The 12,513-nt window shown below is 46.6% G+C and overlaps 1 protein-coding gene across 2 annotated transcripts in view; it reads left to right on the top strand.

The window, feature by feature from the left end:
• The first annotated feature begins 7,445 nt into the window (after nucleotides 1–7,445).
• The window catches only part of SEC14L2 (SEC14 like lipid binding 2), a 30,190-nt gene continuing 25,122 nt past the window's right edge, over nucleotides 7,446–12,513 (top strand). For both annotated transcript variants that reach the window (XM_087705568.1, XM_087705567.1), the window contains exon 1: nucleotides 7,446–7,603. The gene's annotated coding sequence lies outside the window, so the exon portion shown is untranslated. The remainder of the gene's footprint in view (nucleotides 7,604–12,513) is intronic.

Below are 12,513 nucleotides of genomic sequence, written 5' to 3'. Positions count from 1 at the left end.
CTTGTCGATCAGAAATCAAATCCCGAGTGCCAATAGAGTGAGCTCCCATGACTTGTCCCAGCTTATGCCAATCTAGCAGTTCGAAAACGGGTAGAAAAATAGGGACCCCCTTTGGTGGGAAGGGAACAGCGTTCCGTGCGCCTTCGGCGTTGAGTCATGCCGGCCACATGACCACGGAGACGTCTTCGGACAGCGCTGGCTCTTCGGCTTTGAAACGGAGATGAGCAACGCCCCCTAGAGCCGGGAGCGACCAGCACGTATGTGCGAGGGGAACCTTTACCTTTAGTGTTGTGAAACATAACGATGAATGTTTGTGGGGAAACTGGATAGTCGCTGAGGTTGCAAAACACCATTCTAGAATGTCAGTTTAAGCGGGCTGGAGAATTCTGGGAGTCGAAGTCCACCGATCTTAAAAGGTAGGCGAGGTTATGAAACCCACAGGTCGGGAGGCTTGCAAAAATGGGGGATGGCATTTTCAGGAATTTAGCAAACAAATCCTCCCACTCTCCTCTTCTTGAGTACTGGCAGTGAAATCTGATAGCAAAGGACTCCAGGATCATGATGAAAAGAGAGAAAGATAAACAAAGCAAGGGGGGGAAAAAGCTGATTAGGAAATATGTGTGGGGGGATATATGTTTCTCTGCCTGCCCTTAGATGTCCGTCGAATGTTGCAAATAATGGAGGAATTATTTTTTACACCGGTTTTCAACTTCGCATGTCTCTCCGCAGAGAAGCCAGCGCTGAATATTTCTGCTCAGGCATCTATGAATTTTCACCGAGGCTCCACTTATTATCGGGTCACGATGCTAAATGAAAGGGGAGGCATTTGGGGCTGAAGTCGGTGGCTTGCCGCTGAACGAATAGCTGGAAGATTTTGTTGTTGTTAGTTGTGATGTCATGTCCCACCCATTGTGACCCCATGGACAACGTTCCTCCAGGCCTTCCTGTCCTCTCCCATCCTCTGGAGTCCATTGAAGCTCACGCCACTGCTTCGGTGACTCCATCGAGCTACCTCCTTCTCTGCCGTCCCCTTCTTCTTCTTTTGCCCTCCATCGTTCCCAGCATTAGGCTCTTCTCCAGGGAGTCCTTCCTCCTTCTCATCAGGTGGCCAAAGTCTTTGAGTTTCCTCTTTAGGATCCGGCCTTCTAAAGAGCAGCCAGGGTTGATCTCCTCTAGGACTGACCGGTTGGATGGCCTTGCAGTCCAAGGGACTCACAGGAGTCTTCTCCAGCACCAGAGTTCAAAGGCCTCCATTCTTTGGCTTCCTTCCTTCTCATCAGGTGGCCAAAGTCTTTTGAGTTTCCTCTTCTGGATCCGGCCTTCTAAAGAGCAGTCAGGGTTGATCTCTAGGACTGACCGGTTGGATGGCCTTGCAGGCCAAGGAACTCAATGCAGGAGTCTCCTCCAGCACCAGAGTTCAAAGGCCTCCATTCTTTGGTGCTAGCCTCCCTTATGATCCAACTTTCACAGTCATCCATGGCAACTGGGAAAAACCATCGCCTTGGCTATGTAGGAAGTTATCACCCAGCCCTCTGCCAGAAAAATGAAATATCCTAGGAAATATTGAAAAGGCAGAATATTTCTCTGGATGTGAAAAGAAAGAAACATGTTTTAAAAGACAGAATAGCTGCCTGTAGTTTCCTGCCCAGCCCCACTTTTGTCAATGGGCCATTAAGAAGGCCAAGCTAGTCCCTTTACATAGCAAAGACTTCTCCACTTCAACTCCAGAGTGATGGGATTAAAGCATGATAATATTGGCCCTTTACTCAACTGACCACATGGCATCTGAGAACTCAACCAAACCTGGATTCAAAACCTAGAGTAGCCTAGAGAGTTGTCCCTGCATGGCCCCATGGGAGTCTGACAACCAATCAGAATACAAGCTCAAGATCAAAGGCCAGAGAGGGGATAAAACCAGGGACTCAGCATCTCAGTCCTCCCTTCTCTTCTTCTCCACCAACATCGAAGCATGTGGTCACCTTTTCCGTTCAGGGCTCAAGCCACGTGGTCTGTCCACCATCTAAAACCATCTTTCCAAGCAGCCTCCATGTCTCCAGTGTCTTTTTCCCCACTTGGAGCCGAACCCAAAAGGACATTTCTCTCATCAACTAGACGCACATCTCTTCACCCAATCTGTGTTTTGTTTTTATTGTCACCCTCTCAATATCACACCATGCCAGCCACGGCGGTGGTACCCTACCGATGAACAACTGGGTATTGTTAAATCGCCTGGCCTGATACTTACGGAAGGCGCATAAATGGATTAGCCTGGAGCGGTTGCACAACACACACACACACACACACACACACACTTTTTTTTTAAATTAAAGAGTGGGGGGGAAGGCTTTTTAGATTTGGAACCTTTCCGGATTTCAGCAGAACCGGTAGGACGAGAAATGCAGATGGAAATTCGCTCGATGTGTGTAGGATGTCCAATTGCCATCCTGTTCTGTGGCCCGTGGGGCTGTTGCAAAAGAGATAATCTCTTTTTTGCAATTTGGCAAAAGGGGGGTGGAAGGGAAGGTTTTTTTTTTTTAAATATGTGTTTTATTACTACATTTTTCTTTTAAAAACATTTTTTTTTTAAATTCCATGTCTATCCAAACAGCGTGTTGTCTGGGTACAATTAGTTTAGTTTAGTTTAGTTTAGTTTTATTATTTATAGGCCGCCCTTTTCCCTGAGGGGACTCAGGGCGGCTTACAATATATAGGGAGGGGAGTACAAGACAGTAAAACATAAAACAATACATAAGTAAAAATAATACACAACATTCATCATTCGGGTGGGGACGGATTACGATCTTTATCCCCAGGCCTGACGGGATAGCCAGGTCTTAAGGGCTGTGCGGAAGGTCTGGACGGTGGTGAGGGTACGAATCTCCACGGGGAGATCGTTCCAAAGGGTCGGAGCTACTACTGAAAAGGCTCTCCTCCGTGTAGTTGCCAGTCGACACTGACTGGCGGATGGAACTCGGAGGAGGCCTAATCTGTGCGATCTAATAGGTCGCAAGGAGGTAATTGGCAGGAGGCGGTCTCTCAAGTACGCAGATCCACTACCATGAAGGGCTTTATGGGTGGTAAGTAGCACCTTGAAGCGCACCCGGAGATCAACAGGTAGCCAGCGCAGCTCGTGGAGGATAGGTGTTATGTGGGCGAACCGAGGTGCACCCACGATCACTCGCGCGGCCACATTCTGGACTAGCTGAAGTCGGCGGGTGCTCTTCAAGGGCAGCCCCATGTAGAGCACGTTGCAGTACTCCAGCCTAGAGGTCACAAGGCCCGAGTGACTGTTGTGAGGGCCTCCCGGTTCAGGTAGGGACGCAACTGGCGCACCAGGCGAACCTGGGCAAATGCCCCCCTGGTCACAGCCGTCAGGTGGTGGTCGAAGGTCAGCTGTGGGTCCAGGAGGACACCCAAGTTGCGAACCCTGTCTGAGGGGTATAAAGTTTGGCCCCCCAGCCTGAGTAATTTTGAGTAGGCGAAACCACCATAATCGTACAAGCGATCTTAATAAAACGTTCTCAGTATTAATCGCAAAGTTAGATTATCCATCTTAACAAAACCTTCAATGCCCATTTTCATTACCTTTTTGAGTTCTATTTAGTTTCTAACCTCTGTTTCTATTGGTTAACCGTTGCTAAAATAAATCCCATGTTGAAAAAAATATCCGGTTTCTTCCTTTTTCTTTTAAGGGTCAAATCTATCCATCTCAGCACATCCCAATATATTTTTTTAAATGATTAAAAGGGAAGGTTAAAGGATTTAAGGACCAAGGAGAAGGAATTAAGGAGCACTCGCGAACACTGTAGCATCCCCACGGCCATGCGATCAAAATTGAGATGCTTGGCCATTGACTCGTATTTATGACGGCGTCCCGGGGTTATGTGATTCCCTTTTGCGACCTTCTGATGAACCAACCTTCTGATGAACCAAGTCAATAGGTCACGCCAGAATCCCTTTTAACAACGGCTGGGCTTCTTTAACAGTTGCTGTGATTCACTTACCAACGGCGGCAAGAGAGATCGTCAAACGGGGGGCGAACTCACTTGACCGACGTTTCACTCAGCAACGTAAATTTTTGGCTCAGCTGCTTCTAGTCATTTTTTCCCCTGGAGAAATGAGAAAAATTTGAATTTTCCTTTATTTGAATTTTCCTTTATTTGTATGCCGCCCTTTTTCCCTGAGGGGACTCAGGGCGGCTCACAATTCAAAAAGGGGGAGGGGGAAAGACAAACAATATTCCAATATAGAAACAATACAACATATTAAAAGAGAGCACAACAGTCACACAATTCTCCTGTGGTTGTGAGAAGCCTTCTCCTGGCCTGACTTCAGTTTAACTCCTTCCATCCTCCTGCTCCTAATGCAGATCTCGTTCGTTTGTTTTATTTCCCGGAGTTTTATGTAACCGGGCTTTGAAATTCTGTACTCAAACTAATCTCCAATTAGGGCCTGAGACTTTCATGAGTTTCTGGGAAAGATGATATCGACTTGTGCAATCTGTAGGCGGTGGATCTTCATTGGGAAAGTTAATTTTTAATCGGGAGGACGGGGTGCTTATTTTAGTCCTCCTCTATCGATTCGATCTAATGGCAGAACATGAAGAGGAACGAAAGAACCTCCTGATGCAGGTGATGGAGGAGAGTTGCAAAAGCTGGCGTGGAACTCAAGGGAGCTAAGATCATGGCATCCGGCCCTCTCAACCCCTGGCAAATAGATGGGGGAAGAAATGGAGGTAGTGACCGGTTTTTATTTTCCTGGGCTCCAAGATCACGGCAGATGGGGACCGCAGCCAAGGAATTAAAAGAGGCTTGCTCCTGGGGAGGAAAAGCGGTGGGAAATCTAGACAGCATCCTAAAAAGCAGAGACATCACCCTGCCAACAAAAGTGCATACAGTCAAGGCTTATGGTTTTCCCAGTTGCAATGGATGGCTGTGAAGGTTGGACCATAAGGAAGGCTGAGCGCCAAAGAATGGAGGCCTTTAAGCTCTGGTGCTGGAGAAGACTCCTGCATTGAGTCCCTTGGATTGCAAGGCCATCCAACTGGTCAGTCCTAGAGGAGATCCACCCTGACTGCTCTTTAGAAGGCCAGATCCTGGAGAGAAAACTCAAAGACTTTGGCCACCTAATGAGAAGGAAGGAAGCCAAAGAATGGAGGCCTTTGAGCTCTGGTGCGGGAGAAGACTCCTGTGAGTCCCTTGGATTGCAAGGTCACTCAACTGGTCAGTCCTAGAGGAGATCAACCTTGGCTGCTCTTTAGAAGGCCAGATCCTGAAGAGGAAACTCAAAGACTTTGGTCACCTGATGAGAAGGAAGGAAGCCAAAGAATGGAGGCCTTTTTGCTCTGGTGCTGGAGAAGACTCCTGCATTGAGTCCCTTGGATTGCAAGGCCATCCAACCGGTCAGTCCTAGAGGAGATCAACCCTGACTGCTCTTTAGAAGGCCAGATCCTGAAGAGGAAACTCCAAGACTTTGGCCACCTGATGAGAAGGAAGGAAGCCAAAGAATGGAGGCCTTTGAGCTCTGGTGCGGGAGAAGACTCCTGCATTGAGTCCCTTGGACTGCAAGGCCATCCAACCGGTCAGTCCTAGAGGAGATCAACCCTGGCTGCTCTTTAGAAGGTCCTAAATCCTGAAGAGGAAACTCAAAGACTTTGGCCACCTGATGAGAAGGAGGAAGGACTTCCTGGAGAAGAGCCTCATGCTGGGAACGATGGAGGGCAAAAGAAGAAGAAGGGGATGGCAGAGAAGGAGGTGGCTGGATGGAGTCACTGAAGCATGACCTTCAATGGACTTAAATGGATGGTAAGAGGACAGGAACGCCTGGAGGATTATTAGTTCATGGGGTTGTTAGTTCGCAACTAAGACCAACAACAATCGATTTGAAGATCTCAGAAGTGCACATGAAAAGAGATATTAAGAGATATTACGCCTCTCCAGGGACAGAGAGACGGTAGAAATACAAGTTTGATCCCTTTAGGAAAGAGGCCACAGAAGAACAAGTGGTCTGTTGTAATCCTTGCAATTAATGTATGTGTAAATATCTACATTGAGACATTGTAAATGCTGCAACTCACATCATCCACAAGGATCTACCAGCCAAACGGTGACCTCTGCAGGCAGTCCAAGCTTGCTTCATCCATCTTTCTTTCTTTCTTTCTTTCTTTCTTTCGTTCTTCTTTCTTTCTTTCTTTCTTTCTTCTTCCCTTCCTTCTTCCTTCCTTCCTTCCTTCCTCTTTCCTTCCTTCCTTCCTTCCCTCTTTCTTTCTTTCTTTCTTTCATTCATTCTTTCTTTCTTTCTTCTTCCCTTCCTTCTTCCCTTCCTTCTTCCCTTCCTTTCTTCCTCTTTCCTTCCTTCCTTCCTTCCTTCCTTCCTTCCTTCCCCCTCTTTCTTTCTTTCTTTCTTTCATTCTCTTTCTTTCTTTCTTCTTCCCTTCCTTCTTCCCTTCCTTCCCTTCCTTCCTCTTTCCTTCCTTCCTTCCTTCCTTCCCTCTTTCTTTCTTTCTTCTTCCCTTCCTTCTTCCCTTCCTTCCTTCCTTCCTTCCTCTTTCCTTCCTTCCTTCCTTCTTCTTTCTTTCTTTCTTTCTTTCTTTCTTTCTTTCTTTCTTTCTTTCTTTCTTTCTTTCTTTCTTTTCTTCCTTCTTCCCTTCCTTCTTCCCTTCCTTCCTTCCTTCCTCTTTCCTTCCTTCCTTCCTTCCTTCCTTCCTTTCTTTCTTTCTTTCTTTCTTCTTTCTTTCTTCTCTTCCCTTCCTTCTTCCCTTCCTTCCTTCCTTCCTCTTTCCTTCCTTCCTTCCTTCCCTCTTTCTTTCTTTCTTTCTTTCATTCATTCTTTCTTTCTTTCTTCTTCCCTTCCTTCTTCCCTTCCTTCTTCCCTTCCTTCCTTCCTCTTTCCTTCCTTCCTTCCTTCCTTCCTTCCCTCTTTCTTTCTTTCTTTCTTTCTTTCATTCTCTTTCTTTCTTTCTTCTTCCCTTCCTTCTTCCCTTCCTTCCTTCCTCTTTCCTTCCTTCCTTCCTTCCTTCCCTCTTTCTTTCTTCTTCCCTTCCTTCTTCCCTTCCTTCCTTCCTTCCTTCCTTCCTCTTTCCTTCCTTCCTTCTTTCTTTCTTTCTTTCTTTCTTTCTTTCTTTCTTTCTTTCTTCCTTCCTTCTTCCCTTCCTTCTTCCCTTCCTTCCTTCCTCTTTCCTTCCTTCCTTCCTTCCTTCCTTCCTTCTTTCTTTCTTTCTTTCTTTCTTTCTTTCTTTCTTTCTTTCTTTCTTTCTTTCTTTCTTTCTTTCTTTCTTTCTTTCTTTCTCCCCTGCAAACCCTGCATCACAGTCCTCCTTCTGGCACGGGTGATGTTACCTAGATGGGTCACAAAACCAAGGACGCCTGATGGGAGATAGTACTTTCTCATCCCTTGAAGCTCCTCCTCCTCTCCTCCTCCTCTTGCCCCCTCCCCTCCGAGCGAGGGAGGCGTTCCCCGGGATGGGCGAGGGAGTGCCCTGCCCGCCCGCTGCCTCTGAAAGCCACCGCCGCCGGTGCCCGGGGACCGAGAAGCCAGCTGGCGCGGCGACCATGAGCGGCACGTCGGCGACTTGAGCGCCAAGCAGGAGGCGGCGCTGGCCCAGGTGAGCGGAGCACCTGCCTTCCCTTCCCTAATCCCTTCCCTGGCAGGGAAGAAGCCCCCCCACCAGCCCCGATCGTGCCCACCCACCTCCTTGGGCTCCGCGCAAAGAGCCAAGGCGACTTCTCTTTGCGCAAAAGCCTCCAGTGGGGCTCCAGAGCCGCTCATCCCCAGCCAGCACGGGGACTCCAGAGCCGCTCATCCCCAGCCACCACGGAGACTCCAGAGCCGCTCATCCCCAGCCAGCACGGGGACTCCAGAGCCGCTCATCCCCAGCCACCACGGAGACTCCAGAGCCGCTCATCCCCAGCCACCACGGAGACTCCAGAGCCGCTCATCCCCAGCCAGCACGGGGACTCCAGAGCCGCTCATCCCCAGCCAGCGAAGCCATCTCCAGGCTGGGGATATTGGAGGGGCTGCTTCTCTCCATCTTCCCCCCCGCCCCACTCCAAGCCGAGAGGGGATCCTCTCCAGCGCCTTTGCGTAAAAGCGCAATTCGCGCCTCCGGGCAGCGTTGCGCAGTTGGATCCTTCGCCTGCAAGTTTCCACTCGCCTCTCCGGGGATCGGAGCCTCTGCGCGGCGCCTCTATAAGTACAGTAACTCGTGTCCCGGCGTAACAACGTGGCAGGGTTCCAATCTGAGTCGGGTCAGCGGGACCAGAGGTTTATTCTCCCGAGTTTTTCTGGGGTTCCTGTTGGGGAGCCCATTGCGGCGCGTACGTTTTGGTTTGGAGAGGGAAGGACCCCTGAGGATCGAGGACCGACTCAGATTGGATCCTGCAGGGCAGTTAACTCCAAAAATATTTTTATTGAATATATTTCATCTTTTACATCACATTTCCAGTTTGGCAACGTTCCACTATCTGTCCCTCATATTTACATAGTGGCTATTTCAGTGTTCTTTCTTTCCAATTGTAGACCACGTTTATTCTACCTATTCTACAATTATTCATAGATATCCATACTCCTTTTTTTTGTGCTTTACATTACAGCAATATACAATACCTTTCCGTTTTAATATAGCTTCTTGAATCATCTTTATGTAAAGGTCTTTGCATCTATTTTTTAGCCAATCAATCTATTCATATAATATTCTGTTTCTTCCCTATCTTTTAGTTTTCATGCAGGGGTGAAATCCAGCCGGTTCTGACAGGTTCTGGAGAACCGGTAGTGGGGATTTTGAGTAGTTCGGAGAACCGGCAAATGCCACCTCTGGCTGGGCCCAGAGTTGGGTGGGAATGGAGATTTTGCAGTATCCTTCCCCTGGAGTGAGGTGGGAAGGGAGATTTTGCAGTATCCTTCCCCTGGTGTGGGGAGGGAATGGAGATTTTGCAGTATCCTTCCCCTGGAGGGGGGAGGGAATGGAGATTTTATAGTATCCTTCCCATGGAGGGGAGAGGGAATGGAGATTTTGCAGTATCCTTCCCCTGGAGTGAGGTGGGAATGGAGATTTTGCAGTATCCTTCCCCTGGAGTGGGGAGGGAATGGGGATTTTATAGTATCCTTCCCCTGGAGTGGAGAGGGAATGGAGATTTTATAGTATCCTTCCCATGGAGTGGAGAGGGAATGGAGATTTTGCAGTATCCTTCCCCTGGAGTGGGGAGGGAATGGGGATTTTATAGTATCCTTCCCCTGGAGTGGAGAGGGAATGGAGATTTTGCAGTATCCTTACCCTGGAGTGAGGTGGGAATGGAGATTTTGCAGTATCCTTCCCCTGGAGTGGGGAGGGAATGGGGATTTTATAGTATCCTTCCCCTGGAGTGGAGAGGGAATGGAGATTTTATAGTATCCTTCCCCTGGAGTGGGGAGGGAATGGGGATTTTATAGTATCCTTCCCCTGGAGTGGAGAGGGAATGGAGATTTTGCAGTATCCTTACCCTGGAGTGAGGTGGGAATGGAGATTTTGCAGTATCCTTCCCCTGGAGTGGGGAGGGAATGGGGATTTTATAGTATCCTTCCCATGGAGTGGAGAGGGAATGGAGATTTTGCAGTATCCTTCCCCTGCCGTACCCACCAAGCCACGCCCACTGAACCCATAGTAAAAAAAAATTTGAATTTCCCCACTGTTTCCATGGTTAACCTGTCTTATCTCTGCACAACCAAACACCTTTTTTTTTAAAAAAAAAAATCATCGCATCGGAGGGTTATCCTATTTCCCTTTCTGAGCAAATATGTAATTCTAGCCGCGGTTATTATGTGAAGTATAATGTATTGGATTTTTGTTACATGAGTTTTCTCTTCTTATGCGTAACAAAAAGAGCTCCGATTTCGGCTCCATTTTTTTGCCTGCAATTTCCTCTTAATAGCAGTTAGCAATAGCAGTTTAGACTTATATACCGCTTCATAGGGCTTTCAGCCCTCTCTAAGCGGTTTACAGAGTCAGCATATTGCCCCCAACAACAATCCGGGTCCTCATTTTACCCACCTCGGAAGGATGGAAGGCTGAGTCAACCCTGAGCCGGTGAGATTTGAACAGCCGAACTGCAGAACTGCAGTCAGCTGAAGTGGCCTGCAGTGCTGCATTTAACCACTGCGCCACCTCGGCTCTTAACCATTTCTTTATTTTGATCCAATATTTCCTGGCTCTTACTGGCCTCCCTTACAAGGTTGTTGCTTTGAAGTGCATGAGAAAGAGGGTGGGGGGAGAGTGAAGAGGGATCTGGGATTGCTAATAGGTTAGAGAGAGTGGTAAACTGTGCATGATGTGTTTTCTTTTAATCTGTTTTCTTCTGTTTGTTTTTAACTCTTCTTTTTAAAATTTATTTTCTGTAAGACGCCCGGAGTCCTCCGGGATTGGGCGGCCTATAAATTTATTAAATCCAATCCAATCCAAAACCCCATGATTCTCAGCCGGTGTGGGCGATGATAGTTGTAATTGGGTGCCTCTCTAGCCGGGAACACCTGGTATGGTACAGGTTGTTCACCCAGCGGGCAAGATCGGGGTTAAAGTCCTTTGGTTTCTAGGAGCAATTCCGATCTACACCGTGAACAAGCACCGTTTTTTCCACGTCTCCAATGTTGGGGTGGAATTGATTTTGCACAACGAAGCGGCCTCACTTCGAGAGATATATAAGAGATTACTGATTAACAGAGTTGGAAGGGACCTTGGAGGTCTTCTAGTCCAACCCCCTGTTCAGGCAGGAGACCCTGCACCATTTCTGACAGATGGCAGTCCAGTCTCTTCTTGAGAGCCTCCAGGGATGAAGCTCCCACAACTTCTGAAGGCAACTTCTGTTCCATGGGTTGATGGTTCTCACTGTCAGAAAATTCCTCCTTATTTCCAGGTTGAATCTCTCCTTGTTCAGTTTCCATCCATTCTTCCTTGTCTGGCCTTCGGGGGCTTTGGAGAATAGTTTGACCCCCCTTCTCTCTGTGGCAGCCCCTCAAATATTGGAAGACTGGTCTCATGTCTCCCCTGGCCCTTCTCTTCACTAGACCAATTATGCCCAGTTCCTGCAACCGTTCTTCATGTTTTAGTCTCCAGGCCTTTGATCATCTTAGATAGATTCAGATTATAACAGTTGGAAGGGACCTTCCAGGTCATCTAGTCTAACCCCCTCTGCCCAAGCAGGAGACCCTACACCATTTCTGACAGATGACAGTCCAGTCTCTTCTTGAAAGCCTCCAGTGATGACGCTCCCACAACTTCTGTTCCATGGGTTGATTGTTCTCCCTGTTAGAAAAATTCTCCTTATTTCCAGGTTGAATCTCTCAGCTTCCATCCATTCTTCCTTCTCTGGCCTTTGGGTGCTTTGGAGAATAGTTTGACATCCCTCTTCTCTGTGGCAGCCCCTCAAATATTGGAAGATGCTATCATGTCTCCCCTGGTCTTTCTCTTCACCAGTTTAGCCACTAGATTTTTACAATGATAAAGTTTGATGAGTATCTTTGCTTGGATTCTCTCCAAATCTCTCCAAAGGGGCCTTTATTTTTTAGCCAATAGAGGAAGACATTGTGTCTGGTTACAAAAGATTACACACACACATACACACACACACACACACACCTTTGCAGGAACATGCTCATCCTTGTACATGCTTCATTTAATCATGCATAAGGCAGGATGGAGACTATATTCTGTGTGCAGCGCAGTGCGAACTTCCCTTTGAATTAAACATTCTTTTCCTTTAGAAAATCCTGGGTCCTTTTAGGCTACTGGAGGTTTTTATTTTTTATTTTTTTAAAAAAGATTTATTTAGGGAACACGTGTGACTCTTTCAGTCTGAATATAGCTGTTATGTGATTTCTGGGAAATCTAACCTTATGGGTGTATTTTTAAGAAGATCTTGCCTGCCTGTTTAAGGGTGTCCCAGCAGGCTGATCCATCCGTCTTGATGCTAAGGCGATAAGAATCGAAGCTCTTGCGTGGCACCGGACTCTCAGCTTTCATATTTGAAGGAATTACAATGAGATTTGCTCTAAAGCCCCGGAACTGGATTCAGCTTACTCACTAAGCGCTAAGACCGGGGGACACAGGCCACAATGGTTAATAGAATAGGGTAGGATAGGATAGAATAAGAATTTAGAATAGAGTAGAATAGAGTAAGTAGAATAGAACAGAATAAGAATTTAAGAATTTTTAAGAATTATTTAAGAATTTAGAATAGAATAGAATAAAATAGAATAGAATAGAATAGAATATAATGAAGAAGAACAGAATAGAATAAGAATTTAGAATAGAATAAAAATTTGGAGTAGAGTAGAATAGAACAGAATAGAATGAGAATTTAAGAATTATTTAAGAATTTAGAATAGAGTAGAATAGAATAGAATAAGAATTTAAGAATTTTTAAGAATTATTTCAGAATTATTTAAGAATTTAGAATAGAATAGAATAAAATAGAATAGAATGAAGAAGAACAGAATAGAATAATAATTTAGAATAGAATAAGAATTTAGAATAGAGTAGAATAG

The sequence above is a fragment of the Thamnophis sirtalis genome, unplaced genomic scaffold, assembly GCF_051295495.1.
Source record: "Thamnophis sirtalis isolate CommonGarterSnake01/CBP01778 unplaced genomic scaffold, rThaSir2_p1.2 scaffold_2, whole genome shotgun sequence".
Taxonomy (NCBI): Eukaryota; Metazoa; Chordata; class Lepidosauria; order Squamata; family Natricidae; genus Thamnophis; species Thamnophis sirtalis.
The sequence above is the reverse complement of the archived record's forward strand: the minus strand, read 5'-3'. Positions and strand labels throughout refer to the sequence as shown.